The sequence below is a fragment of the Sorex araneus genome, chromosome 3 (assembly GCF_027595985.1).
Source record: "Sorex araneus isolate mSorAra2 chromosome 3, mSorAra2.pri, whole genome shotgun sequence".
Taxonomy (NCBI): domain Eukaryota; kingdom Metazoa; phylum Chordata; class Mammalia; order Eulipotyphla; family Soricidae; genus Sorex; species Sorex araneus.
The window spans coordinates 102429691-102456210 of NC_073304.1; the positions used below are offsets into that span (position 1 = coordinate 102429691).

Below are 26520 nucleotides of genomic sequence, written 5' to 3' on the forward strand. Positions count from 1 at the left end.
GCATTGTGCAGGTGCCCCGGCGGGAGAGGCAGCTGAATGCGTGGAGCATGTGCTCCTGGGGATGAAGCCCCGAGTTCAATCCCTGGCACCAACAGCCCCCCGATACTGCTGCGAGCACTGCCTGAGCACCAGGCACCCCCGGGTGGCCCAGGCAGGGCTGTTTGGAGGACGCCCTCCACAAATGAGAGCCCGGAGAGTGTCAGGTGGGCTGTGGCTGGTGGAGGGCTCGGGGTTCCCCCGCCCACCTCACAGGCACTCCCTGGTACTCCTGGACCTGCTTTCTGGCCACGTCTTGGGTCCACCCCCAGCCCAGCTTTCACTCCGACTGCCCTTGAGAAGGACACGGAGTCACACTTCACAGAGGCCCCAGTGCCTCAGAACCTTCCAGGGCGCTTAAGGGAGGTGCCCGCAGGACTAGGAGCGGGTGTGCTTTCGGAAAGTTGCCCAAATTGGGTCTGCGGAGACCCTTCTCCCACCCCTTCTTTCCACACCTGTCTTCTAACTTCCGGGGTCCTCAAGGCCACGCGGAGCCCGCCATGTCCTGTCTCCCCCTCCCCTCCTTTGTACTCTGAGTCCTCAAACACGTGCACACCAGCCGGTTTAGCATAAGAAATTAAATTAATTTCCATGCTCCAGCTTCAGATGTAAATGCCTTTATTAATCATTTAAAGCACATTTATTTATGCAGTTTGATGTTTTGCAGGTTGAGGGAAGCAATTAAGTTTTGCCCGAGTTGCTGAGCAGCGACAGTATCTTCCTCGCCCTCCTGCGCCCTGGGCACGGCTGAGAGAGCAACAGTCACGTGGCTCCCCTCAGCCCCGGCCCGTCACCTGCGTGGGACAGGCTGGCTCTAGAGCCTGTCTCAGGAAAGGCCCCGGATCCCTCAGAACTGCCCAAGATGCGCAGACTCGAAGACGGAGCCATTCCAAGCCGCTCCGCTGCTCCTAGGCAGATGGACACCACCCAAGGCTGCCTTGGAGGTGCTCCTTCCCCAGGGACAGCACCCAGGGGACCCCTGAGCACCCCCAGGGATGCTTGAGGGTCCACACAATGATAGTCCAACCCATAGTCTCACGCATGCAGGGTTTGTGTTCTGACCCTTGAGCCTCATCCATGCCCCCCACCAGTGTGTGTGTGTGTGTGTGTGCGCGTGTGTGTGTGCATGTGTGTGCGTATGTATGTGTGTGTGCATGTGTGTGTGTGTGTGTGTGTGTGTGTCGGGCGGGGGCAGGAGTGGAACCAGGTCTCCCTCATACCAAGCCTGTGCTTAGCCCATCGAGATCTCTCTCTGGCCCCCGGAGGTCTTTATAAAATCCCAACTCACCAAAGCATCCTCTCATCTCCTTCAGGCCGGCAGCCCCGAGGGGTCGGATGCCTTTGGAGAGTGACAAGAAGCCCCTCGTCTGCTCCACAGTTTTCCTGATCTGAAAAATGAGCAAGTGTTGACCCAAGAAGGCTGCTGCGGAGTCACATGGCAGAACGCAGGCCTGGACGTGCCAAGCCCCGAGTCCTGTCCCGAGCAATGCAACAGGCGACACCTGTGTCCCCGCCAGCAGCCCTCACCCTCGCCCTGAAGCAGGAGGTCAGGGAGCGAGGACACGAGTCAGGCCCGAGCACTGCGAGGCTGAGCACTGCGAGGCTGAGCACTGCTGGGCGTGCCCCGTGGAGAAAGGGGGGCTGGGAGACAGGCCAGCAGGGAAGGCGCTTGCCCTGCGGGTCCCAGTATTGGCGTCACACAGAGTCCCTGAGCCCCACCAGGAGCGGCCCCTGAGCACCCCTAGGAGGGTTCTGGAGGAGACGGAGCAGGCAGCAAGGCCCAGGCAGCCCTTCTCTCCCTCTGCTCTCAGCCGCAGGGGCAGGGGCGGGGGGCCGGCCTGTCACCCCCCATTCTCCCCTCAGCTCCAGCCCAACGCACGCTCTGGAACGTGGAAGTGAAGTCGATGTTCGTGCTGGGGACGGAGCGGCTCAGGCAAAGAGGAAGCACTTGCCGATCAGTGACACAGCTTTCCTCGGCCACGGGCCACTTGGGTGGCCAAGGGGGAGGCGGTGCAGGCCTGCTGACCGTGAGCGTGCCCGCCCCTCCGCGCCCCAGTCCAGATCACACTTCCTGGGCCTTACCCAGCCTCTCCCCACCCCCCGCCTCTGCTCCAGAGCTTGTGGGCAGAAGCCGCAGCCGCATCGCACAGCCCAGGAGGGCAGGAGGGAGCTGCCTGCTCCGGGCGAGTCCCACCCATCTGGGCTCGGCTGTTCCCACTGGATCTCTCCTCCTATGTATGTCCTGAATGTAGGCCCTGGGACCATCCTGTTCTTCGACCCCCTTGGCCCTGTACCTTTTAGGGGGGAAAGGGTATCTGACTCATACCCTGCAGTGCTCAGGGCTTACTCCTAACTCTGTGCTCAGGGCTCACTCCTGGTAGTGCTGGGGAGACCGTCTGGGGTGCTGGGGATAGAACCAGGGTGGGCCACGTGCAAGGCAAGCACCCTACCTACTGGACTGTCGCTCCGGCCCTTGATCCCATGTTCTGGGTGCCGTGGGGGAGGCTGTAGAAAGAACTTCTCTCATCAACACTCCTCCTCAAAGTTTTCACACGCACACCGAGGGCCAAGGCTAGCCATCACACCCGTCCACAGCAACTAAAGAGAATTGCATCTAAGGCAGCTGAGAGAGACTGGGGAGCCCTGCCCCCTCGGGATGGGGCCCAAGGCTTTACCCTAGCCCCAGAGTCACTGGACAGTGAATCCCAGACCTGGCGCCCCACCCTCCACTCTGTTTCTACTTCTGGCTCTGGCCTTTCCCCTCCCAGTTCCTGGGCCCGCCACCTCGCTTTCTAAGTGCGTCTCTGGCCTCCTCCCTGCTGGTTAATGCCAGACCGTTGCTCTGTCGGGGCCCAGTGAGCACCCACCTCCCCACTCTGCCCTACTTCCTCTCCCAGCTTTCCTCTGCCAGCTGTGGTCCGCTCCTGTGCATGAACCGAGTTGCCTTGAGACAATGCGCAGATACGGAAACAACCGTGGACCGGCGGCTGTGTCCGGGGAGCCCTTGGCTTGGTCAGCGCCCCAGGCCAGCCTCACACTGGCTCCCGTGCCCCTGGGCAGTCCCCACGAGCAGGACTCAGGGTTGTCATCTTCCCTGGGGACAGTCTGCACCTTCCACGGCGTGTGGGGAAGCCCAAGACCAGGCCAGCTCAGCAGGGACCGGCTGGGCTTCCTGGCTCTGCCGGGGGCTCTCTGGTGGCTCCCCAGGGCAGGGGCAGGGCAGCTGGGCCTAACTGCCAGGATGCCAGGCCCACAGTCTGCTGGGCCCTGAGTGGAACTGCCCAGAGCAGTTTCTCCCGAGTGTGCAGCTTGCCGGGAGAAGGCAGACAGGGAACCCTCCCCTGCGGGAGAGGTGCAGGGGTGGCAGTGGGCGAGGGACAGGGCCTGGCAGGGGGGAGTGGAGGAGGGGAAGGGCAGGCGCAAGGCTGGATCCTGAACTGTGGCTTCCCCTCAGTGGCCACCCCTCCCCCTCCTGCCCGCCCTTCCCCCTCGCCCCCCAGCGCTCGCGCGCGCGCTTGCACACACACACACACACACACACACACACACACACACACACACAGAGCTCACAGGAGACCACCAGCCCGAGGCCCTGTAGTGCGCTGTGGGGCCAGGGAGGAGAGCACTCCCCCCTCACTTAGCATCAGCATGGCGAGCTGGTGTGGGGGTCCCCATGCCCCAGGCTGCTGGCTTAGGGCATAGAGCTGGGACAAGACCTGCGGGTGGTCTCCTATGTGGGATTACTGGGAGGGAAACAGGAAGCAGAAAAGATGGGGGTATCTCTGCCCCCAAAGTCCCTAAGGATCCCAAACTCTGCAGGTGAGGAGCACGGGTGGATGGAGGCGCATCCTGGCCCCTCAGGCGGATCCTGCAGGGTCCCCCCACCCTCCCCTCCGACTGCTGCCGGCTGGGGGCCGGACACATCGCTGTGTCCCTTTCAGCTCCAGCTCGGTGCTCAGTACTGGAAGTGATGGGGCCAGCTGGGTGGGCTCCAGGGAGCCCCTCGGTCAGCCAGCAGCACAGGGGCGCTAGGTTTGGGCCAGGCCCTGGACTGCGTGTGTGACCCGACCCCCTCCACTCTTCCCTGTTCATGGGGGCTGAGACCTGGAAATGGGGGTCTTCTCGTAATGCTTTCAGGACAGGGGAGTAGACGGCCCACAGATCTGAGGCTCCTCCGTGCCTGGGGAAAGCAGGGTTCAGAGAGAAGGGGCGCGGCTCAGGCTGACCAGTGACCAGGACCAGAGGTCAGGTGACTGCTTCATAGCCTGACTTTAACCTGCGGCTGGGCACGGGGAGGGGGTGGGGATGATGGGGCTATTGGCTGGAGGGACACGTCTCTCCTCCTCTCTCAGGGTTCCCCGGGACACCCGTGGGTGGGGCTCAGACACTGCCGAACAGCATTGTGGGAGGAGTTCAGGCTCATGGCTGAGTCTGTCAGCTCTCTGGAAACCCCTTGTCCCCCTGACCCCCACCCCCAATACCTGGAGCCCAGACCAGGCAAGCTCGGCACGCAGGGCTCAGCCGCAAATCTGGGCTGGGTCGGACAGTGTGGGGTGTCGCCCTGGCCGGCTAACTTCTGTTCACTCTCCCTGGCAATCTCCTTTGAAAGCCCACAGCAGGGCTTCAGGGTAGCCCCAACCACAAAAACGGACAAATGCGTGCTGCATGGAGGGGTTGAAATCCCCCTGGCCCGCTCTGAGCTGTGCACTGCCAGGGCTGTGTACCTAGCCACTTAAGCCTCTTCACCCGGAAAGATTTAGGGATTTGGAGAGGCCCCGGGGCTAGTTTCCAATCTTTCTCCAGGTTCCCCACGCACACAGGTGGGGCCCCGGCTCTCTCTCTAGCAAGCCCAGAGGCAGAGCTCTAATGCACAGCCCAGAGCGAGGGGCTGGCAGCTGGCCCCTCCCCGGGCCCCCAGGAAATCCCACCTGGGATTTCCCTTCTGCTTTTGCTACACCTCCTGGAGCTGAAAGGTTGGCGTGAACGTCTGCCTAGGTTAAGCTGGCGCCGAGGGCCTGGGAGTGAGGAGGGCACCCTCCGGAGCTGTTCCTCGGGTTTTCTTTTTGGTTTTTTGGTTTGGGGCCACACCCAGCAGTGCTCGGCGCTCACTCCTGCTCTGCACTGGGCGATCACTCCTGGTGGGGTTCAGGAAACCTTCAGCAGTGCTGGGTGGTCAGGCCTGGGTCAGCTGCCCTCCCTCTGTACTCCCTCTCAGTACAGCAGGAGTTTTCCCATTTTGAGGATATGCTGATAACTGTCAACCCATGCTCGCAGGCACACAATTCCCTTAGCTCCAGAATGTTGCTGGTTGGTTTGTTCATGGCTGTGCACTGCAGTGCTCAGAGGCTATGCCCTGCTTGGTGCTCTTAGGAGGTGCTACAGGGATTATGCTTGGCCAGAGGTCTAACCCAGGCCGGGCTAGAGGAAGTCAGCCCCCGTCTATGAGATCAGCTGGTTCACTTGGTTCCTGCCATGGGGGTCTTTCTTCATCCTTGTGTTTAGGTCCCAAATACACGTAGACGTGGCAAAGAGCATTGCCGCTTAAAGTCATGGTTTTCAACCTTTCAGCCTGGTTCCCACCTGCAGACCAGCACCGACTGTGGAATGGAGGATGAAAAACACTGCCCCTTTGTCCCTTGGGGAGCAATCGATTCTTCATGAACTGGCAGGAGATTTCAGGGACTGTCACCGTTCCTGACCAGCAACTGGAAACCGCCCGCTTATAGGAAAGCTATTAGCTGGGGCAGGAAAGGCACCTCAGACACATCAGGTGACACCAAACAGAGGAGTTATTAGAAGCAGGGCACTCCACTTGCATTCCCCAATGGGTGACCCCTGCACAGAGCCCTGGGCACTGCTGGGCCTGGCCCCAAACACAAAATAGCAATAATAATACCAATAATAGAGGTATGCTGCTTTAAGTGTAAGACAGTCCTGTTCGGCAAATTGGATTGCTAGGTCTGAGCAATCAGAGGAAGCCAGGAGGAACATCAGAGAGGAAATGAGCATTCTCTCCCTGTGGACCTGGGTACTTGGGCCTAACTAAGGCGAGGGCGCGAGACGGCCGAGATGTGGGGACAGGTTCTGGCGGGGCTGGAGGCGCAGAGAAGGTGGGAAGGAGGGGTGGGTCTACCCCTGACCAGCGGAGGAAGCTAATCCTCTGGTCTCGTTGCCCCGAGCCAGGCCTGCTTGCGTTCCTCATCTCCTGGACCACTTCTTCCTCCTCCACCTGTTCACGGAACATCCCCGATGCCGCTCACTGCTGCCTCCCTCTGCCATCTCCCCCTGCCGCTCTCTCCAAGGACACCGACTGCCCACGGGAGCTGCTCTCCCAGCAACAGGGCAGCACTGCGTCCAGACACCCCAGAACCGTCATTTCTTTTAGAACACCGGGTCCAGCCCCAGGGCCACAGTGGGTCACAGTTTCTTTTTTAAAATTTATTTTTTACTGAATCACCATGAATTGAAAAGTTACAAAGTAATTCATGATTGAGTTTCGGGTACAACAGTCCAACACCCATCCCTTCACCAGTGTCCCTAGTTTCCCTCCTGCCTTGATGACAGGCATCTTTCACGTCCTTTCAGAGCTTCTTCCTTACTCCAGAGTGGCCACTCCCATCCGCCACTGTCATACCTTTCCCGGCCTATCCCCCCCCACCCCCCGTGGCAAGCTTCCCACCAGAGATCAGCTCTCCTGCTCCCCTCCCCCACGTCTCTTTCTCCGGTGAATACGGCAGAGATCACTCTGGAAGGCCAGCCCTGGGCAGCTCACCTGCCAGCCTCTTCCCGAGGCTCCCTTCTGGGCCAGATTCTTCTCCCCACCCGCCTTGCAGGGTCTTTCGCTGCAGTGGTGGGTCCTTAGACTTGCCTCTGAGCTGGTCTGGACTCCCAGAGGGAAACTCTGATTTACCCAAAGGGCTGAGGAAGGTGTTTGGTGAGGCCGGGGGAGGAGACAGTGGCTGTGCGTGGCAACAATGCCCTCACTGAGAACTCACTTTTCCTGTCCTTGGCAGGAGGTGGGGGGAGGCCTGTGGGAGACTTCAGTTGCCCAGAGGAAGAAAATGTTGTCCTTGAACTCTGGCAACTAGCCAGAGGCCAGTCAGTGGTATTTTATCCTTAATTGATTTATCAGATTAGCTTTAATGGAACTCTGAGGAAGGCCTAGCCGGCCAGGAAGTGATTACAATAGCAGAGATTGTACTCCAGAATCCCTTTGATCTCGAGAGGGCGGAGTTGTCCCCATTTTCCAGCCTGGGAAACAGGCTCTGAGCAGCTTCTGGGGAGGCCGCTGACCTCTGGCACAGCCTTCTGGGGGCTGGAGGGTGGTGTGGGGGGGCCGCTGTGGGCCCCTCCCAGGCAATGGGAACAACAGGTGGTTCTGGATGCCTGCTCCTCCCTCGCTTCCTCTGTCTTGGCGGGATGCAAGGCTCGGGAAGGCACACAGGGAAGCCACACACTTCCCAGAGGGGGCTGGGCCGAGGGCCACAGCCATGCTGGACGCCTCGGGGTTGGGGGCACCTTGCCCAGGGGCAGGGTTGAAGTGGGCAGGTGATGAGAAATAGGACAAGGAGGAATCCAAGGACAGTCTCGGCCTCGAATCTGAGGCTGCCTCCTGCTTCCTGGGCAGGCGCGGACAGAGGATGGCCCAGGCAAGGCTGAAACGGAATCACACACGGGGAGAAATCGTTGGGGGCAGGAGGGGGAGCTCCGGTAAGCTGATCCAACTGGATTAAATGAAAAGCCGATTGATTGATTTTCCCTACCGATGAACAGAGCCAGCCAGAGAGGCGAGGGGAAGGCCACGGCTCTGGCCGCAGCAGGTCTGTGGTCCCAGCCCACCAGTGTCCCTCCGTTACGTCCCACCTTGCCTTTGAAATCAGCAATCTTATAATTGGCCCAATGGGCCCAGTGGGTCCTGATGTGGAACCAGAAAAAGCCAATTAGCCAGAGTCTCCTCTGACCTCAGCTAGGGGTGGCAGGAGAAGATGGGGACAACTTGAGACTGAGGCAAGGGAAAAAAACGAAAAATAAAAATAGAAAATATCAAGAGCAAAGCCCTAAATCTTTTTGGGTTGCCTGATTAATAACCCTGTCACGCCGATCACAAGCTCTAAACAGCAATGCTGGTTGCCGCTGAATTTTTTATACTTTCTATTAATCTTTAATGATAGCTTGGTCACCTAGTCTCTTTTATCTTGTCAGATAAATGTATGGTTAACAGGATAATGAGATTTCTAAAGCCCCATCCCAGCTCCCAGCTATCTGGTGCATGCGGTGACCTCTGACCCCCGGCAGACAGTGGCTCCAGGGTGCTGGTAATTGGTAGGTGTGCTGGGAATGTATTGGAAGCTGACAGATGGTTTAAACTTTGATTTGAGGTCAGGGAGGTCAGCGAGCTCTGGAAGACCAGCCCGGTTTTATTACCAGCTGCCTCTGATGGGGATATAATTAGATTTAGCTATTGCTTTATTAATAAGTAATCGCTTCCCCCAGCGCGGTGGGTGGGCAAATGTATTCCTTGGATAATTTGAGGACAGTCATCTGGCTTTATTAATAAGAATAGATCATTCGTATTTGGCCAGGGGCAGACACCCATCCGGATTTCTGGAGTTGGGGGAGAACTGGATCAGTTTTTGATCATTAACACTGTTGAATAAGTAAGTTGTCTGGGCCTTGTCAGGCCTTGGAGCTGTCACCCTCTAAGGTTACAGGAACCTCCCTGTTTGGGCCTGTTTCTCGATGAATCCAGAAAATTAACAATGCAAAAGATTTTATTTGACAGTCTATCCCGGCACCTACCATGACATGAATTCTGGGGACATATCAGCTAGAGCCCTTTGGGAAGGATAAATAGTTAAGAGGTCCCAAAGTTAGGGGCCCCGTGGCCTAAGAGATGCACAAGCAGGCAGCAGCTGGAATTCAAGAAAGGGCTAGTTAAGAGCAGTAAGAAAAGTAGCAACAGGGGCTGGCTGGAGCGATAGCACAGCGGGTAGGGCGTTTGCTTGCACATGGCCAACCCGGGTTCGATTCCCAGCTTCACATATGGTCCCGCTGAGCACCGCCAGGAGTAATTCCTGAGTGCAGAGCCAGGAGTAATCCCTATGCATTGCTGGGTGTGACCCAAAAAGATTAAAAAAAAAAAAAGTAGCAACAATGCATTAGTGCCTGAGAAGCATAGAGTTTAGATCTGACACATCACAAACACGTGTTTTTTTCCCAGGATATGGTCAGTGATAGAGCATATGCCCAGAGCAAGTGAGGCCTTGGATTCCATCCCCAATTCTGGGAATCTTTTTGAAGAGTCAAAGCTAAAAGCGCAAGAGGCCAGAGACAGAGACAGAAAGTATACAGGGTTTAAGGCACTTGCCTTGCCCTCAGGCACCCCTGAGCACAGCCAGGAGTTATCCCTGGGCACAGAGCCATGAAGAAGCTCTGAGCATCATCAAGCATAGGCCGCAAACCAAAAAATTTTTTAAAAACTCAAAAGTTGTGTTTTGAAAACAAAAACAGTTTTATTCTCTTCCCTCTTGGGGCCTCCCTTGCTCAGGACTTACTCTTGGCTCCACTCCTGGAGGGATGAGGGGAACCATAGGTGGTGCCCAGAATTGAACCCAGGTTGGTCTCCTGCAAGGCAAGTGCCCTACCACTGTACTATTGTTCCGGACCCTGGAAATGGCTGTTAACTGATTTCCCCTCCCTCTGCTGTGATGTCTCTTTCCGACATTTGGTGACAGGCTCACAAACTCAGCAGTCGTACGGGGAGATCCAATGACAGTGCTTTTGGGCTCACACTTGGCACGTGGTGCAGGCAGGGGATCAAACCCGCAGCCACACGCCAGCAAGACAGTTGCTCTACCACTCAGCACCCTCACGCCCCAGTACGCCTCTTGATTCTTAGAGAGATGCTGGGTACAGGAAAGGGGCAGTCTTGGAGGAAGCACTGGGGGCTTTCTTTAAACACTTATGAAATGTGAGCGTGTCTCCCAAACATCTCCGTGGTTGGAAATGCGGAAAGTGTAAGAGGGCAAGGGAGGGGGCTGGAGCGATAGCACAGCGGGTAGGGCGTTTGCCTTGCACGCGGCCGACCCGGGTTCGAATCCCAGCATCCCATATGGTCCCCTGAGCACGGCCAGGGGTGATTCCTGAGTGCAGAGCCAGGAGTAACCCCTGTGCATCGCCAGGTGTGACCCAAAAAGCAAAAAAAAAAAAAGAGGGCAAGGGAGAGAAACATCGGAGAGAAGGAGATTTAAAGAAAGATTACTCGTTCATCCCGGAAGCTACTGAGTTCCACCACGACCCACCTGAGTCTGCCACACTCGGGCTTTGTCCTGGCCGTTTCCTGCCCCCACCCCCAGGCTCACCTGCATCAAGCATCGGCAGTTCTTGTGTTCCTTGCCACGGTCCTGTACGTCCCTTGGTTTCGGAAAGAAGCATTGATCCTCAGGGATTTAGTGCCTGCCATCTTAACAGTACTTAGACTCTTAAATGCTACATAAAAATTTCTAGTGGATAGAAGAGTGCTCTCTCAGAGCTGATTCCAACCACATTGCTGCTATATTTTACTTAATCTGAGACACACCATTAGGGATAGGCCATGGGGGCGGGAGAGAGCACTCTTCACAGACTCTGTTCATTATGCGTTGCTGTTGGATTAGAACAAGCATCTTGATTTCTGAAAAGGCAAAGGAAATATTTTTACAATTTATGAACTATAGTCTGGACTGGAGTGATATAGCCCAGCGGGTAGGGCGTTTGCCTTGCATGCAGCCGACCTGGGTTCGATTCCTCCATCCCTCTCGGAAAGCCCGGCAAACTACCAAGAGTATCCCTCACGCACGGTAGAACCTGGCAAGCTTCCCGTGGTGTATTCGATATGCCAAAAACAGTAACAAGTCTCACAATGGAGACGTTACTGGTGCCCACTTGAGAAAATCGATGACCAACGGGACGACAGTGCTACAGTGCTACACGAACCCTAGTATTTGTTTGTTTGTTTGGGCGCTATACTCAGAGAAGTTCAGGGCTCATTCCTGGTTCTGCACTCAGATCACTCCCGGCAGGGCTGGAGGGAACCGCATGACAGGGCCCAGTGCCTTACAAGTCCATCTTGGACTTTTCTGCATGTGCCTATGGCCAGAGAGATCAGGATTTCTCATGGTCCTGGAGGCCAGGGTACAAGGTCAAGGTGCCAGAGGATTTTGCTCCTGGTTAAGGGACTTTCTGGCTGGTAGACAGCTACTTTATGGTGTGACCTCAGCTGGTGCAAAAGAAGTCCAGGTGAGACCTCCTTTTTTTTTAACTAAGGGAAACTAATTCTGTTGACAAATAGGGGCAGGAAGGTTGCCAGCTTCCTTCCTCTCTAGCCTTATCTAAGCCTGAGTATCTCCCAAAGACCCCATGCTAAATGCCATGACTTTGGCGATTAGGCCTCAACATAGGAGAGGACCCAAATATCCTCCCTGAGAGCAGGTGGGTGAGAGCCCCGAGGGAGGAGATGCAGGCTGGTGAGGTGAGCTGAGTGCCCAGCAGGGACCCTGCATGCCAGGAGGACGCGTGTAGGGCACCTCTCCTGCTGAGGACAGGCAGGCTCCACTATTGCAGGCTGTTGGTGGAATGGAACTACGGGAGCAGGACCTTTGAGTGGGGCATTTTGGGAAGAAAATGTTTAGTGACACCAAAGAGTCTGAAAGAAGGAGCCTTGATGGTCAAGGCACTAGCCCCAGTCCTACACAGACTTCACTTTCAGGAGCACAGTTGGCAAGGCCACGCAATGCCAGGAATCCAATGCTGCACACGTATTTTCCCAAATGCTGCAGTTTTCTTTCTCACCATCTCTTGGTGCATTCCTTCTAACTTTCTAGACCTTTCCAAAGCACCGAGGTTGGTTACAGTGGACAGTGGGGCCAGCCAACTTGCATTTGACTCAAGACCCATCACTTACTAGCACAATCACTCAGGAAAGTAACTGAGTATCTCTCTGTGCCTCAGTATCCCCAACTGTGAATTGGGGCGGTCAGAATGGTGGCCATCTGGGGTTTGGGCAGCCTCTAGTGAATGCATTTAGTCCATGGAATGGCCGTTTCAGGATCCAGGACTCTGTGTTTCATGGGCCTCCTGTTCCCTGCCCACACCAACTTCAGAGGGAATGACTCAGTCAGATGTAAGCCACCGTCTAAATGAACCAACTTCCAGATCAGTTTATTATCAAAACACAGTATAAATGTTGTTTTTATGCTCAATAAACAGTTCCTCAGCTCTGCAAAATGAAATATTCCTTTCATTATGAAACGGAGAAGCCATTTATCCCCTGTCTTAAGTGGTATAAATAGACTGGCAGTCAGTGGAGGATAATGACACTGTTTATTTTCACCAGCTCGGGACAGGCTGACACAGCGTGCACCGGGGGAGTGAGCGCAGCGCCTCGAAGGGGACCCGCAAATCTGTCATCCTCTCCAAGAACAAGGTGCTGGGCGTCTGTTCTCAGGCTCTGCCTGCCAGGCCCAGGCAGGCGGGGGAGGCGCTGGGATTCCACCTGGCACCTTGAGAAGCCAGTTCTGGGCCAAGCTGGGGAAGGAGGCCCTCACTTCCCCCGGGAGAGAGTTGGTGGACCCGGACGGCCGCTGACACCACCTGCCACACTCCTGCTGTCCCGGGCACATGATCCCCTGCCTTGCCAGTGTAGCCCACTGCCCGGACCCACGTCGTCACTGCAGATTATAAGCAGAGCCCGGGGGTCTGGGCCCAAGGTCACCCCAGTCCTGTGGAACCATGGGGCACAGTGCAGCTTCCCCTCGCAGGGGCCTGCTTGCTCTCAGTTCTGCAAAGGCCAAGCCTGCCTCCACCTCACCGGGCGAGGACAGGAGGAGGCGGGCACCTGTGTACTAGCAGATGTCCTGGTTTTTCTGGCCAGGAAGCAGAATTCTCCAGAGAGGAGGTTGATGATGTTTGAGAGACTGGATGATCTGCACAGCTCCTGCCCCTGGTCATGAACTCCAGGCCGGTGTGTTCTTCTGGGTTAAACGCTATCCCTGGGCCGGCAAGAGCCTTGTGTAAATTCTGACTCCGGGCCTGGGGGATGATACTTGAGGACTCAGCCGAGGGCTCAGTCGATCCCATCCATGAGAGCCTGAAAGAGGAAAGGGAAGTTGAAAGGAATGTCAAAGGGCAGAGGTGACTGTGGGCACCAGACTGGATGCGTCTCACAGGAAGCCAAGACCGGGCAGAGCGTCTCTTCGGCATGCTGTTTCCATTTGGCATTTACGTGGAACTTAGCTGCAGACTTCCCTGAAGCTAACACAGACCATATACTTAGAGACTGGCCAATGAAACGGGACCAGAACCTGGCCTACACCCCTCATCCCTTTCTCTTCTCTTGTCTTGCTGCATGGATTCTGGGTGAGAAGGCTGGAGCACCAGCAGCCCTATTAGCCACCAGGCTGAGGACAGCAAAGGAACATGGAGGGGGGGGTACTTATTTTTCTGGTTACTTAATACCTTTTATATGTGAGATAAACTCCTACTTTCTTTATTGTGATTCGATGTTTTTGCTCCACACAGTTGAACTCACTTTCCTCCCTATGCTGATGACTTTTCAGCTTCCTTCTAATTGTTTTTAGTGTTGGGTTTTGGTGGGGGTGAGAGGGAGTCACACCTGGCCATGCTCAGGGCTTGCTCCTGGCTCTGCACACAGGGATCACTCCCGGCGGTGCTCTGTGTGGTGCCTGGGTTCGAGCCTGGTCAGTTTATGTTTTAAATTGTCCCTATCCTGCATTCTGTCTTCTGGGTTCTCAGAACGCTGCTCCTTGCATGAGTTCCTAATTCACCCACAGTTTGGTCTTGGTCCGTCAGCTCTCTATATTATTTTTCTTGGTGACCTGTATCTATTATTGTTTTTATTTTATTGTAGAGCTGAGGCCTGCACTCTCTTAATGGCGTAGTAGTTTCCTTTGCACCTCCCTCAGATTTATTCATTCACAACTATTTACGAAGTAGTTAGCCTCTCTCAGGTACTTCAGCATGTACTTGGGTGGGGTCCACCCCAGCATGTACTGGGGTGGGGGGGTTATCTCAAAGGGAATACAACAACAGAAATAGACCTGGGGCGTGCCTCAGCAGAGAGAGTACACGCTTCACGTATGTGACATCAGCCCCCCCACCCCCAGGCATGGAAAGAGAAATCCCATGGCGTAGCCTGCCATCCTGGAAAGGGGGTGGGGGTGGGTGATCGGGAATGAACAGGTTTATGATTGCCTGAGGTTTAGCACCACGCCCAGGAGGGGTCGGAGCTACAGTGCAGCATGTGGGGCGCTGGCCTTGCTTCAGCCGACCTGGGCATGATCCCTGGCAGCCCTGACCATGCCCTGAGCCTGCCAGGCGTGAGCCCTGAACACAGAGCCAGGAGTCAGCGCTGAACACAGCTGGGTGTGACCCACACCAAACCAAAACAAACCCCAAAAGTGCTCCTTGGGAGTCTGCTCCAGAGGTTTTGTTTGCTGGTTGATGGCCACACTCAGCAGGACTCGGGGCTGACTCCTGACTCAGTGCTCGGGGGTCACTCCTGGCAGGGGGGGTCTGGGGGGCTGCAGGGCTTGTAAGGCAAGTGCCTTATCTCTGCTCTGTGTCTCCAGCCCTTACTGGGTTATTCTTACTCCATGACCCTATTCTTAGTGTCTTTCTTGGCCCAAGGGGGTTTCTGAAGCTCCAGTCACACCCGTGTGTCAAAAGGAGGGATTTTACTTCCTGGGAGCCTGAAGGAACGTCTTCTGTGTTGTCTCACTGGTGGCTCAGGGCTGCTAGGAGCCTGAGAAGGCAGAGGTTAGCCTTCACCTCACCCCTGCACCTATTGCAGGTCTGTTAGGAGAAGGAAGGGAGGGGCTGGAGGACGGGCAGCAAGGGTCTTCAGCAGAATTGGGCTCACAGAGCATTCATTAAAAGCCCATTTGTTCCAGTCGCTGCACACATGCAGTGAGTCTCGCCGACGTAGGGGGAGCAAGTGAAGGCACAGCTGAAAGATTCTGTGATGCCTGGCAAAACTAGTCTACGGTGGGTCATACAAGGGTTACTTGGGGGACATAGGGCACTGGGAGAAGATTTCTGAGTAGTTGGCATTACTCTTAGTGGTGGTGTAGATGGTGGTTGTGAGGTTGATGCCATTGTAATGATTTATTAAGGTTTCTACTTAACATGTATGTTCTCACAACATACATGGGGTATTCCACTGTTTGTAAAATATATGTTTATTCCAGGATTTTTCTGTCTTCTAGGAATCAATGAGGACACATGCACACTCGGGCATGCACACAAACACACATACACACACGCCCGCGCACACATATTTTTTCTTTCTTTCTTTCTTTCTTTCTTTCTTTCTTTCTTTCTTTCTTTCTTTCTTTCTTTCTTTCTTTCTTTCTTTCTTTCTTTCTTTCTCTCTTTCTCTCTTCTCTCTCTTTCTCTCTTTCTTTCTTCTTTCTGCTTCCTTCCTTCCGTTCTTCCTTCCTTCCTTCCTTCCTTCCTTCCTTCCTTCCTTCCTTTCTTTCTTTCTTTCTTTCTTTCTTTCTTTCTTTCTTTCTTTCTTTCTTTCTTTCTTTCTTTCTTTCTTTCTTTCCTTCTTTCTTTCTTTCTCTCTCTTTCTTCTTTCTCCTTCCTCCCTCCCTCCCTTCCTTCCTTTCTTTCTTTCTTTCTTTCTTTCTTTCTTTCTTTCTTTCTTTCTTTCTTTCTTTCTTTCTTTCTTTCTTTCTTTCTTTCTTTCTTTCCTTCCTTCCTTTCCTTACTTCCTTACATCCGTTCCTCCCTCCTGTACTCCCTCCCTCCCCCACTTCCTTGAAAACAACAGAGTATTGAGGAACCAGAGACTTTTCTTATTTGGGGCCACACTCAGCAGTGCTCGGGGCTTAGTCCTGTCTCTGTGCTCAGGGCTCACTCCTGGCAAGATTGGGGGACCGTATGAGATGCCAGGGATCGAACCCCAGTAGGCCATATGCACAGCATATGCATAGCAAGGACTTTATCTGCTGTTTCTCAGGTCCCAACTACCAGAAATTTGGGGGAGAAAGAGAACACTGACTTTATGGGCCCAAACCTTGGAAGGCCTCCTTGTAACTGTGAGCTGAGTGTTGAAAATGAATAGGAAGGTGCTACCGGCTGGCAATTCTTGAAGAGGAGAGAGGAAGCAGAGGGGAGAAGAAGATGGAGTGTGGGTGCATGCGGCGTGGGGCTGAGTGACCCCGCTGGGAGCCGGGCTCATCCATCCTGGATCTCGCTGCGGTGCTGGCCTCTGTCTGCCTGAGGGGTGGCTCGCCCTGGGGGCTGCTGGGAGTGGGTCCCACGTGCCAGACCTGACCGGGCTGGCCTCTGAGATGCCCACATTCTTCCTTTCCTCCCCCTTCAGCTCTGCTTCTTCCAAAGTGGTCCTGAAATGACACCAAGAGCAGCTGCTTAAGCAATTTTGCCAATTAATGGGTCTCTGAAATTAAACCGCCTACGCAGTCTGGTTGAGCCTTCTCCAGGAGGGATTTCGGCAATTGTCTTCATGATAATCAGGCCTGACTTGCCTTCACACACATTAATAAAAAAGCGAAGGTGTCGGGAGAGATGCCCTTTCGCGGGGAATATCGACAATATCGTAATGAGACTCGGGGAGAAGGATGCTGAGGCGTGGTGCTGCATGCTCAAAGCCGTTCTGGCTGGCAGTGGCGGGGCTCGCTGTGAAGAATACCAATGCCGAGGAGCCGGGAGGCAGCAGGGAGGAGAGAGAGGCCAGTGCGCCGTGGAGGCGCCAGCATCCAAGGGTGGCTGTGGGGGGATACACCCCCAAGGAGACGCACCCAGGCGGCTGCCAGCCCTCCCAGCCCACGTGCGAGAAGGTCCAAGGACTTTCAGGTTCTGGCTCACAGCGACACCAAGTGAGCACCTGCCCTTTGAGTTACAAGTGACCTCAGAGTCCCCTTCAACACTGGGCTCCGGGTCGCCTCTATTTATGGACTAGAGTTAGGACACAGGATGACCACCAGCCAGTGTGTGGGCCTGTGACTCCATCCATCTCAGGCATCGACTCCTCTATTTGTCTATATATCTATCCATCCATCCACCCTCCTATCAATCTATCCATCCATCTATCTGTCTCTCCATCTCTATAATGTGTCTACTACCTCTGTCACCATCTATTATGCTGCTCAACTAGCTCCCACCTCTGCTTCCCTCCCTCCCGCCTGCCCACGGACAGACCTACCCGTGTGTCTGTGCATCTGTTTGTAGCCCTCCCTCTCTCTTCCCCTGGGCTTCCATTCAGCACCTCCTCCTCCCTCTTTCTCTGCACCCCCCCCCCACCACACAGCCCCTAGCTGTTCCTCAGGGCTCTTTCATCTTCACGTAGGCATCAGAGATGGGCTCCCAGTGGTTGGGGGAACTCAAGGGCAGAGCAAAGAAATGGGGCTGCCAGGTGCCCTGGGTTTTAGCAAGAATGATAGGAGAGAAAAGAAATATGACACAGTTGACAGTGGCACGGTCATGGCTAATGGGTTGCTGGCTTTCCTCAGTTGTCCTTTTTAGTGCTTACTTCGATTCTTCCGGTAGGGCTCACCCCCCATTTAACACAGGGTGGCAAGAGACTTGGGGGTCCACAACTTACCCGAAGTGGCACAGTTGGGACTTTCACCACTTCCCTCCCAAGTCTGTGCTCCTTCTACCCATCAGCCCTCCCCGGAGACTGCAGGGAGATCAGGGCTGGCTGGGGTAGTGAGAGAGATGGAAGGAAGGGGCAGAGAGAAGGGGGAGAATGGGAAGAGGCAAAGGGGAGGAACCCGTCAGTCACTGAACTCCATAACTTGATCCTGGAGGCATCGAGCACTTACCATTTGCAAGGCCCGTCTACCCCTCAGAGGGGAAGGCTCTGGGCCGCTCCTGAGCACTGGCGGGCAGTGTCACCCCACGACATGCAGCTTGTGGAGGGCAAGCCACCCACAGGACCCTTGGCCGGCTCCTCTACATGGTTTAACTCATTCCCACAGCTACTGTCCAGGACGCCCAGTCCAGGGGCCCATGTGGCAAAGCTCCACTCACAGCCTCCTCTTGAGGACGGGTGCATGTCATCACCTGCTGGGGAGACCCGCTAGCGTCCCCGGCCCTCCTCAGCTGCTATGGGGTGCTGCGGCTATTATAAGGACGAGGAAGTTTTTTTGAGGGGGGTATACCTGGTGGTGCTCAGGACTTTCTCCTGGCTCTGTGCTCAGGGACCCTTCCTGGCAGGGCTTGAGGGCCCTATGGGTGCCCAGAGTAGAACCCAGGTCTGCTGCGAGTGAGACGAGCACCCTACCCTCTGCACTACCTCCCTTACCCCGAGGACAGGATTCTTATCTAAGTGGTAAGATAATTCTTATCTTACCCCTTCTCTCATCTTTCTGTCCCGAGACCTGCACACCATCACAGCTACCCCCGTGCTCTGTGTGTCTCTCTCTCTAAACAAGGTAATTTTGTTTGGAATCAACATACGTAAACCCTTAAATAACATAAGGCAGTGTATGCTTGGGCTAAATCTATACTAACTACAGCACGTAGCATCAGGAGGGCTTTTTTTTTTTTTCTGGATAAGTCTGTATTTATTCCTCCCATCTCTCTGTGGTTGTACGTGTACACAGTCATTGTCTACCGAAAGGTGTCTGGTGTCAGTTTGTTCTTGCTTGAGTGACTTTAAGCAAAACACACACACACACACACACACACACACACACACACACACACACACACACACATTCAGTTCTGACTCCCAGGTTCTCGGCTGGGCTTGAATGTCTGTGCCGCGTGGGCTGGGGGCGTCTGTTGGAACAGAGGGCTCAGCAGATGTCCCCCTCACCCACCCTCAGCGCCTCCTGCCACTTCTCTCCCTGGCTCGGAGTGAGCCCTTCCCGCCTGCAGTAGCTCGTCGGCCTCCCAAGGGTCGCATCTGCCCTGGGTCACGGCCCGGGGAGTCGAGAGTTACAAGCCCCATTTGGAGAAACAAAGGCACCCGAGAGCCACCCTCTCCTTCCTTCCACACCCCTGGTGACAGACTGGGGCCCTGGGAGCCTGCCTCCAGCTGCCGTGCTCAGCTGTCCAGCAGAGAGCGTCCAGCCTGGCGGAGACGGTAGCTGGTGCAGAAAGCGCCGCACAATCCTGGCACACTAACCATTCATGAGCGGCTGCAAGGCCAGGCTGCCTGTGCCTCTCCTCCGGAGGGCAGGAAGGGGCAGGAGCCTGCAAGCCTGCAGAGCACCTCTGGAGGAGGAGCTCTGGGGAGGAGCCTGCACACCTGGAGGACTGCATGAAGAGAGCATCCGTGGGGAGTAAAGAATGAGCCGAGTGGAACTCACCCCCAGGACTTCCTGTTTATCTGTGGTGGCAGCTAGGTTGGGCCTGACCCAAGCACAGCTGGAGAGCTCTGCGGGGCCGTCCCTGCTGCCTGTCCCAGCACCCTAGAGTCCTCTAGGACTAACAGGCCCCAGGTCACGGGCCGTACCCGCCAGTCACCTGCAGCTCAGGGCATAGCCACTGCCTACAATCGGTGGTGTCCTCCCCCCGTGCTACCTGATTGGTTTCATTTTGGTTTTTACTGTTGGGGGGAGCACACTTGATGGTGCTCAGTGGGTACTCCTGGTTCTGTGCTCAGGACTCACTGCTAGCAGTGTTGAGGAGGCCACAGGCAACTTGGGGTAGAACCTGGTCTGCCACGTGCACGGTTGGTGCCCGGCCTGCCGCACCAGCCGTGGTGCTAAGCCAGCAGCAGAAAGACACTCAAATGACACAGAAGTGCATTCACACACGCATGTACACACGGTTCCACACATCCAGGCACACACACACACACACGGAGCAGAGATGACGCGCAGTGTTTTCTCCAAACCCTCCTTTCTCTCACCCGTCCCTGTGCTGCGCCTGCTGCCCTCACAAGCGGAGAAGGGTTGCAGGACGGGCTTCGAGGAGAGGGACCCCAGGCCCCAGGCCCTGCCCGGGACAGCCCCAGAACTGGGGAAGGCCCAGCCCGGCTGCACCGTCAGAACACACAGTGTTTTATTAGTGCTCGAGACGTTTATTTCCTGAGTTAACAACAATAATAAACCCGTTTATGGCTGTGAGTTTCATTGCCTTCCCGGGGGGCTCCCACCTGCTGCTGCCAGAGGAGCCGCAAGGCTGGGGGCACAGGCCAGCAGCTGGCGGGGGGTGGGGGCGCCTCCTGGCAGCTGGGAGGCCCGGGCAGGGGTCCCAGGGGGGCTGTGCTCTCGGTGCTGAGACGCCCGAGGCTCGAGGGCAGGTGTTGGCGGAGCTCTGCGGGCACCCACCACGGTAGGCGCCTCTTTCCAACCGATGCAGAGCAAGGTCCAGACTCCAGGACTCGCTTTGGGGGAAACAGCGGGTCGTGTCAAGGTAAGGGGGTTGGGTGCGGAGCAGGAATGAGGACAGGACAGTGCGGCACTCGGCACCCCGTGTTTTACAAGGCCACAGTCTTGGGCAAGAAAGTCTCTCCTGAGCACCCTCCTAGTCTGTCACCAAGACAGAGGGGGCGGCACAGCCTCCCACTCATGCCTGGCCAGGCTGCCACTGGCATTCCCTCTCTCCGTTAGCAGACCTCTCCGTGGCGGTGACGACCCCCTCCTCAAGGTGCCCAGTTTCAGGCAGGTTGGGGAGCCGAGGCAGGGGGCAGTGAAGAGAGAGGGGGGGCTGGCTTTGTGGATCTAGAAAGCCAGGTGTCGCCTTAGGCTGTTGTTCTGATCCAAAACAACTCCAGAATCTCTGAGCTCCCGCTGGGCACCGACTTCCTCCCAACTCCGGCCCCCGCTGAGTGGCTCATCTCTCGACTCTGCCTGCTGGCCCTTCTCTTCACTCTGTGTGCCGCTCGGAAGGTTTGCCCGAGTCAGGCTGGGGGCGGGGGGCTGCAGGGGTGTCCCAGAAGCCCCCTCCCACCATCACCACCACCAAACCAGGCATTCTCAGCCTGGGCCAGAATCCAGAGAAGTCTGCGTTGCACCCCTGCTCTGGCCCCGCGCTGCCTCCCTGTCCCTAAGCCTGGGTGCAGCTCGGAGACTTGCCAAGGCAGGAGGCTAGCCCTGCAGGCCCGGGCTGTCCTCGGGGGGCGGGAGGAAACTGCACTGAGAGAGCTGAGGTCAAGTCCAGCTCTCCTGTGTCTCATGGACACACCACTGGGCCTCTCCGGGTTCAGGACAGTGACAGCAGTGCAGGGCGAGACCTCTCAACCCTGGGCCAGGAGCTGGGCCACGTCTCTTCCTCCGGCACCTTTCAAGGTCACAGCTTACCGTGGGGCCAGAGCCATAGCTCAGCAGGGAGGGTGTTTGCCTCGTACGTGGCCAACCTGGGTTCGATCCCTAGCACCATATATGGTTCCCTGAAGCCTGTCTGGAGTGATCCCTGAGAACAGAGTGAGGAGTAAGCCCCGAGCACTGTTTGGTGGGCAGGAAGGCAGGAAGGAAGGCAGGAAGGAAGGCAGGAAGGAAGGAAGGAAGGAAGGAAGGAAGGAAGGAAGGAAGGAAGGAAGGAAGGAAGGAAGGGAGGGAGGGAAGAAGGGAGGAAGAAAGGGAGGGAGGGAGGGAGGGAGGGAGGGAGGGAAGAAGGGAGGAAGAAAGGGAGGGAGGAAGGGAGGAAGAAAGGGAGGGAGGGAGGGAGGGAGGGAGGGAGGGAGGGAGGGAGGGAGGGAGGGAGGGAGGGAGGGAGTCATGCTGTGTTGCCTCCAGGCTGGGAGCCTGTCAGGGTGCACCCTAATACCCATCCTCAGAACAGGTTTGCTATTTCCCTCGGGCATGCTCTAGGGGTGGGGCAGGGTGCCTGAACAGAGACCCTACTGCAGGCTCCCAGCAGCTCTGGGTTCCCTTTGAGAGGGTGCAGGGCGACCTCCAGCCTTGGATCCCTCCTGTCCTCAAGCCCTGTCCCTCCCCCCTGCGGGTGATTGGCTCAAAAGCGAGTCTGCAGGCTGGGGTGCCTTCCGAGCCGTGGCCCCAGAACCACAGACGGGCACTCCCCCACCTGCAGTGTGGTCACAAAGACGCCCCATGCTGGCCCTGAGAGCCTGCCCCTTCCACCGTGCCAGGCCTAGCTCGGGAACTGGTCCTAGGGCATGCTCGCCGCTGGGCTCTGCTCACAGAGTGCTCTTGCTTCTCCTCTGGGTGCTGCAACCCTGCGCGGGAGGTGGCCAGAGAAGCCGGTATGGGAGGAGGGAGATGGCAGCCGTCACTGCCTTTGACGCTGCTGCAACCCCGTCCAAACTGTCTCCAGGGTCTCCTGCATCAAGAATTTCAAGGGTCAGAAAAACAGAGTGGTTTAGGCTTGTGGTCTTGCACAGGGCTGGCCTAGGTCTGATCCCCAGCACCCCATATGGTCTCCTGAGCACTGTCAGGAGTGACCCCTGAGCACAGAGCTAGAAGTAAGCCCTAAGCACTAAAGCCAATCAAATAAAAGCAAAAAAACGAGGTGTGTGAGGAGGAGGAATACCAGGAAGGGCATGAAGCCTGGTGCACTGGGAGCCTGGACAGCTCGTGGGTGTCTCTGCACCTGTGAAACGGGATGAGCACCCGGACACCTCCTGAAGGATGGGCGGGATGGCTTGAAGCAGAGCACAGCCTTGGGTAGGGCTTACACGCGACCAACCTAGGTTTGATCCCTGGCATCCTATGTGGAGTTTCTCCTGAGCGCAGAGCTAGGAGTAACTCTTGAGCATCACCAGGTGTGATCCCAAAACAAAACAAACAAAAAAATGTCATGTCCTGGGCTTAAGCCGTGTTAGCGGCAAGAATGAATGCGTGTGATGACTGTCTCCTCTATTCCAACCGGGCTGGGCAGCTTCCGAGGCAGTGTCCGAGAGGGGTGGCTTATGTGTCAGCGGTGAACAGATGTTTAAACAGAGAAGAAGCACGCGGGCCCCTGGGGATGGACCTGTCGCTCTTCAGGGATGTCTGACCTCAGAGCAAAATGACTCTGGCCACAGTCATTCTCCCAGTCCCTCTGGCTCGATTAGGCAGGAGTTGTAATTAAAGGCTGATTAGTCTTTCACCACTTTGAAATGCCCCTTTCACTGTGAGGCTTGTCCAGAAACCGGAAGTTGCTCATGGGCACAGAGAGAATAATGTGAAGCGCGAGTCTGGCTCTTGGTTCTATTGGATATTGTGTCTGTTTCTCCATCTAAGTTACACACACACACACACACACACACACACACACACACACACACACACACACACACACACTTCTAACAATGTCAGGTGATGAAGCGCATTGGAAATCTTCTAATGTGGTCAAATTGGACCAGGCATTGCCATCTCACGGGATCATGATCTCTCAGTGCCCAGCCCAACCTCTAGGTGTTGAGTCAGGTCGAACCGTGGGCCTGAAGCCCGCGCAGCACTGCTCTGGTGATGCTCACCATGACCCCAGCCAGATTCCGAGAAGTGAATCCCTGTGTGAATGCATGTATCAGGCCAGTCCCAGCAAACCCTGCCCTCCCCTGCGAGTGAGTCCCTGGGGATACCACGCTTGAAGGAAGCTGAGTTTCCTTGACAACAAATGACTAATTTAGAAGTCCCTGTGAACAGGTGGGAGTGAGGAAGGGACCAAGAAACATCCTGGGCAGGTGCCAAGCTGAAACAACAGGCGCTTGGCAGTCCCAGGAGTACAGGCTGGAGGGGAGGAGCCTAAGGCTCAGGCAGAGAGAAACCTGGACTGAGGAAGCCACTGCAGGAAGGAACCGGAACCTTCTGGAACTCACTCGTCAGGGGTGGTCACTGAAAGTCTGTCTGTGAAGCTAATTTTGGAATTCAGCTTGGTTGAAAGAAGTTGTGGTCAGAAGGCAAATGTGGTATTGAAGAACTTATTTGAATAGGAAATGTTGACGCCGAAAGCAGTCCTGGAGGCTGGCCACCGGCTGGGCGCGGCCCCCAGGGAGCCGGCAGGTAAAGCTGGAGAGCACTCCCGCCCGTTAGAACCCAGACCGACACCACCTCCGTTCTGTGCAAGTTCATTTCCGGCCACCTGGGCTGGGTCCCAGACCCTCCCTGCTTTGCTCTCTCGCCATCCCCTCTGGGCCTCTGCTCCAGCCAGTCTCCAGCTGCCGCCTGCACTGCCCTAACTCTGCCCCTCCTCCCCGGGCACCTCAGACCTGGTGGGGCTGCACCAGGCCACACAGGCAGAACTCGCTCTTTCTATCGTCCATCAAAGCTCCCATAATCTTGCCTGGAGTTGCAAAGGAACTGCCTTCACCCCCTGGCCCAGGCCCAGAGCCCTCCGAGGGCCTTGGAGGAAGTGGACCCTCACAGTGGAACCCGAGCCATGGGCCCTGTCTGCTGCCGCAGGAACTTGTCCTGGCTGCACATCAGAACCCTCTCAGGAGCTTAAGAAAGGCCTGTACCTGACCCACATCCGATGGTGGCAGCCAGCCCTCTGTGGGACAGCCGAGTCATGGCAGCCCCTCTCCCCCTTGGTTATTCTCATGCACGGGGAAGGTTGAAAGCCACGGACTGTATGAGGCTCTTCCTTATTGCTCCCCGGCAAGGGCCATGAGAGAACGGAACCACTTCCCTGCATTCCGAGGCTGTGCAGTAGCTTTAGCAGCTTTCACTATTCTGCGTCTGAGCCCTCCTCCTATCGCTGTTGGGGGGGGAGGGTGGATAATCGGAGAATTAATGAAACTGGAGACCAGTTCAAGACAAAGGGACAATCAGCAAGATGAAAGATACCTCTGTGTCCTCTCCCCACGCCACGCCCTCACCAGGCATCGCCCATCAGTCACAGCTCAGCAGATCTGCTGTCAGAAGTGCCCGCAGCATCTGACCACCGGGTGCTCCAGGCAACTCCGATCAATTGCAGTTGGCACCCTAGCAGCGCCCTTCTTGTTGGAGCTGACTACAGAGACAGAGCCATAGGGTGAAGTAGGAGTGGGGAGGGAAGTGTTCGCCCTCGTCTTTTTAAGGCTACCCCGTGGAGGCTGACCATAAGCATCCCAGGAATGTCCTTTGGGGTCCTCGGGTCCTAACCTGAGATGAGAAAGGCTGAGTTCCTTTGAAATGAACTCATTTTTCCATCTTTCTTGGGCGTTGGATGTGGTCTCTCATTGGCTCTCTCGCTGGCCTGGAGCAAGGAAGGCCAAGTGTAGGGAGTTAGGGAGCAGAAGGGGGTGGCCTGTCGGCTTTGTTTCAAAGCTCTGTCAGTTTGCTGCCTCCACTCGAGCAAGCCCCATTCCTTCTTCGCATTCCTTATGGCTTTTCCTCTCCAAGGCCTGGCAGCCAGCTTAGTAACAGACGAATCAACCTTCACCACCCTTTTCTTATTGTTTAAAAAATGTTATCCTTCAGTTATCTGTTTGTTTATTTGGGGGAGACTCCAAAGCAGTGCTCAAAAATCCAGGGTCACTGTCGATGATTCTTGGCTCACCAGATAGAGAATTCTCAGTGCTCAAGTCCAGTGACATCACGATGCCTGAACCTCATTGTACTAGAAGCTGCAAGGATCATACCCAGTGATGCTCGGGGTACAGGGCTGGCAGGGATCAAACTCAGGGCCTTGTGCCTGCCGGGGGTATGCTCCCCCCTCTGAGCCACCTCCCCGGCCCAGCTCCACTTTCTAAACTATGTTCCCAGCACCTCTTCTTGTCCATGTCCTCTGGGTACTCACCACCCCACCCCTCCTGGCCCAGCCTTTAGCCTCATTTCCCCCTGCAGCCAGCCCCGGGTCCCAGCCGCCCCATGAATGGCTCTGAATGTGCCTGGTCTCTTGGGTCTCCACCAGAGATCTTTCTTTGCTGCCCATCACGCTCTTCCCCAGCTTGAGGACTTCCTTGGGCCACACTGCAGTTGCTGAATCTTCTTCTTCCTCGCAGACTTCCTCAGGCCTCTCCAAGGGTTGCTGCCAGCCATAGGCACTGCAGGACTCCAGCGGTATCAAATGCTGTTCACATTTCTGTCTGGGGGGCCCGGGCAAGGGACTCTGGGATAATGATGGAGCCTCTTGGAAACACTGGTGGTTGATGTGGTAACACTGCAAACTCAAAACAATGACTTCAGTGTCACAGTCAACTATGATACCTCATTCTTCATAAAAATCATGGAGAAACTTCTGTTTCTGAGATCTCTCTTGCCACCTGTCCTTTGCAATGGCAGTAACCTTAGTAGCTGGGGCATTGGCCTGAGGGCAGCACAAACCTTCCATGCTGATTTACTTCTCGTTCTCCCAAGGCCGGATTTCTCCTTGTTTGGCCGGGCACCAGACGATGCAGACTCAAGATGCATGCTACACTTAGTCACGATGTCAGTTTGGAAGCTTACTCGGCCTCCCGGGCCTGGTTTCTTCATCTGTCAAAGGGGATTGAAAGAATGACCAACTGTTTACCTAGTTCACAGGACACAGGGCGTCTCAGCCCTGACTGGCCGCCTCTCGGGCCGAGGCCCCTTCTCATTCAGTTGCACGACACCCGCGCACTGCCTTGGCAGGGGGCCTGCCCCAGAAACACTCAATAAC

General features: G+C 55.8%; 1 long non-coding RNA gene across 1 annotated transcript in view; it reads right to left on the reverse strand.

Annotated features, from left to right (window-relative positions):
• Nucleotides 1-12389: 12389 nt before the first annotated feature.
• Nucleotides 12390-26520, reverse strand: part of LOC129403632 (uncharacterized) — a 51443-nt gene continuing 37312 nt past the window's right edge. The window contains exons 2-3 of the long non-coding RNA XR_008629343.1: nt 16115-16445; nt 12390-13162 (exon numbers count right to left, since the gene is read on the reverse strand). This is a non-coding gene — a long non-coding RNA (uncharacterized LOC129403632). The remainder of the gene's footprint in view (nt 13163-16114; nt 16446-26520) is intronic.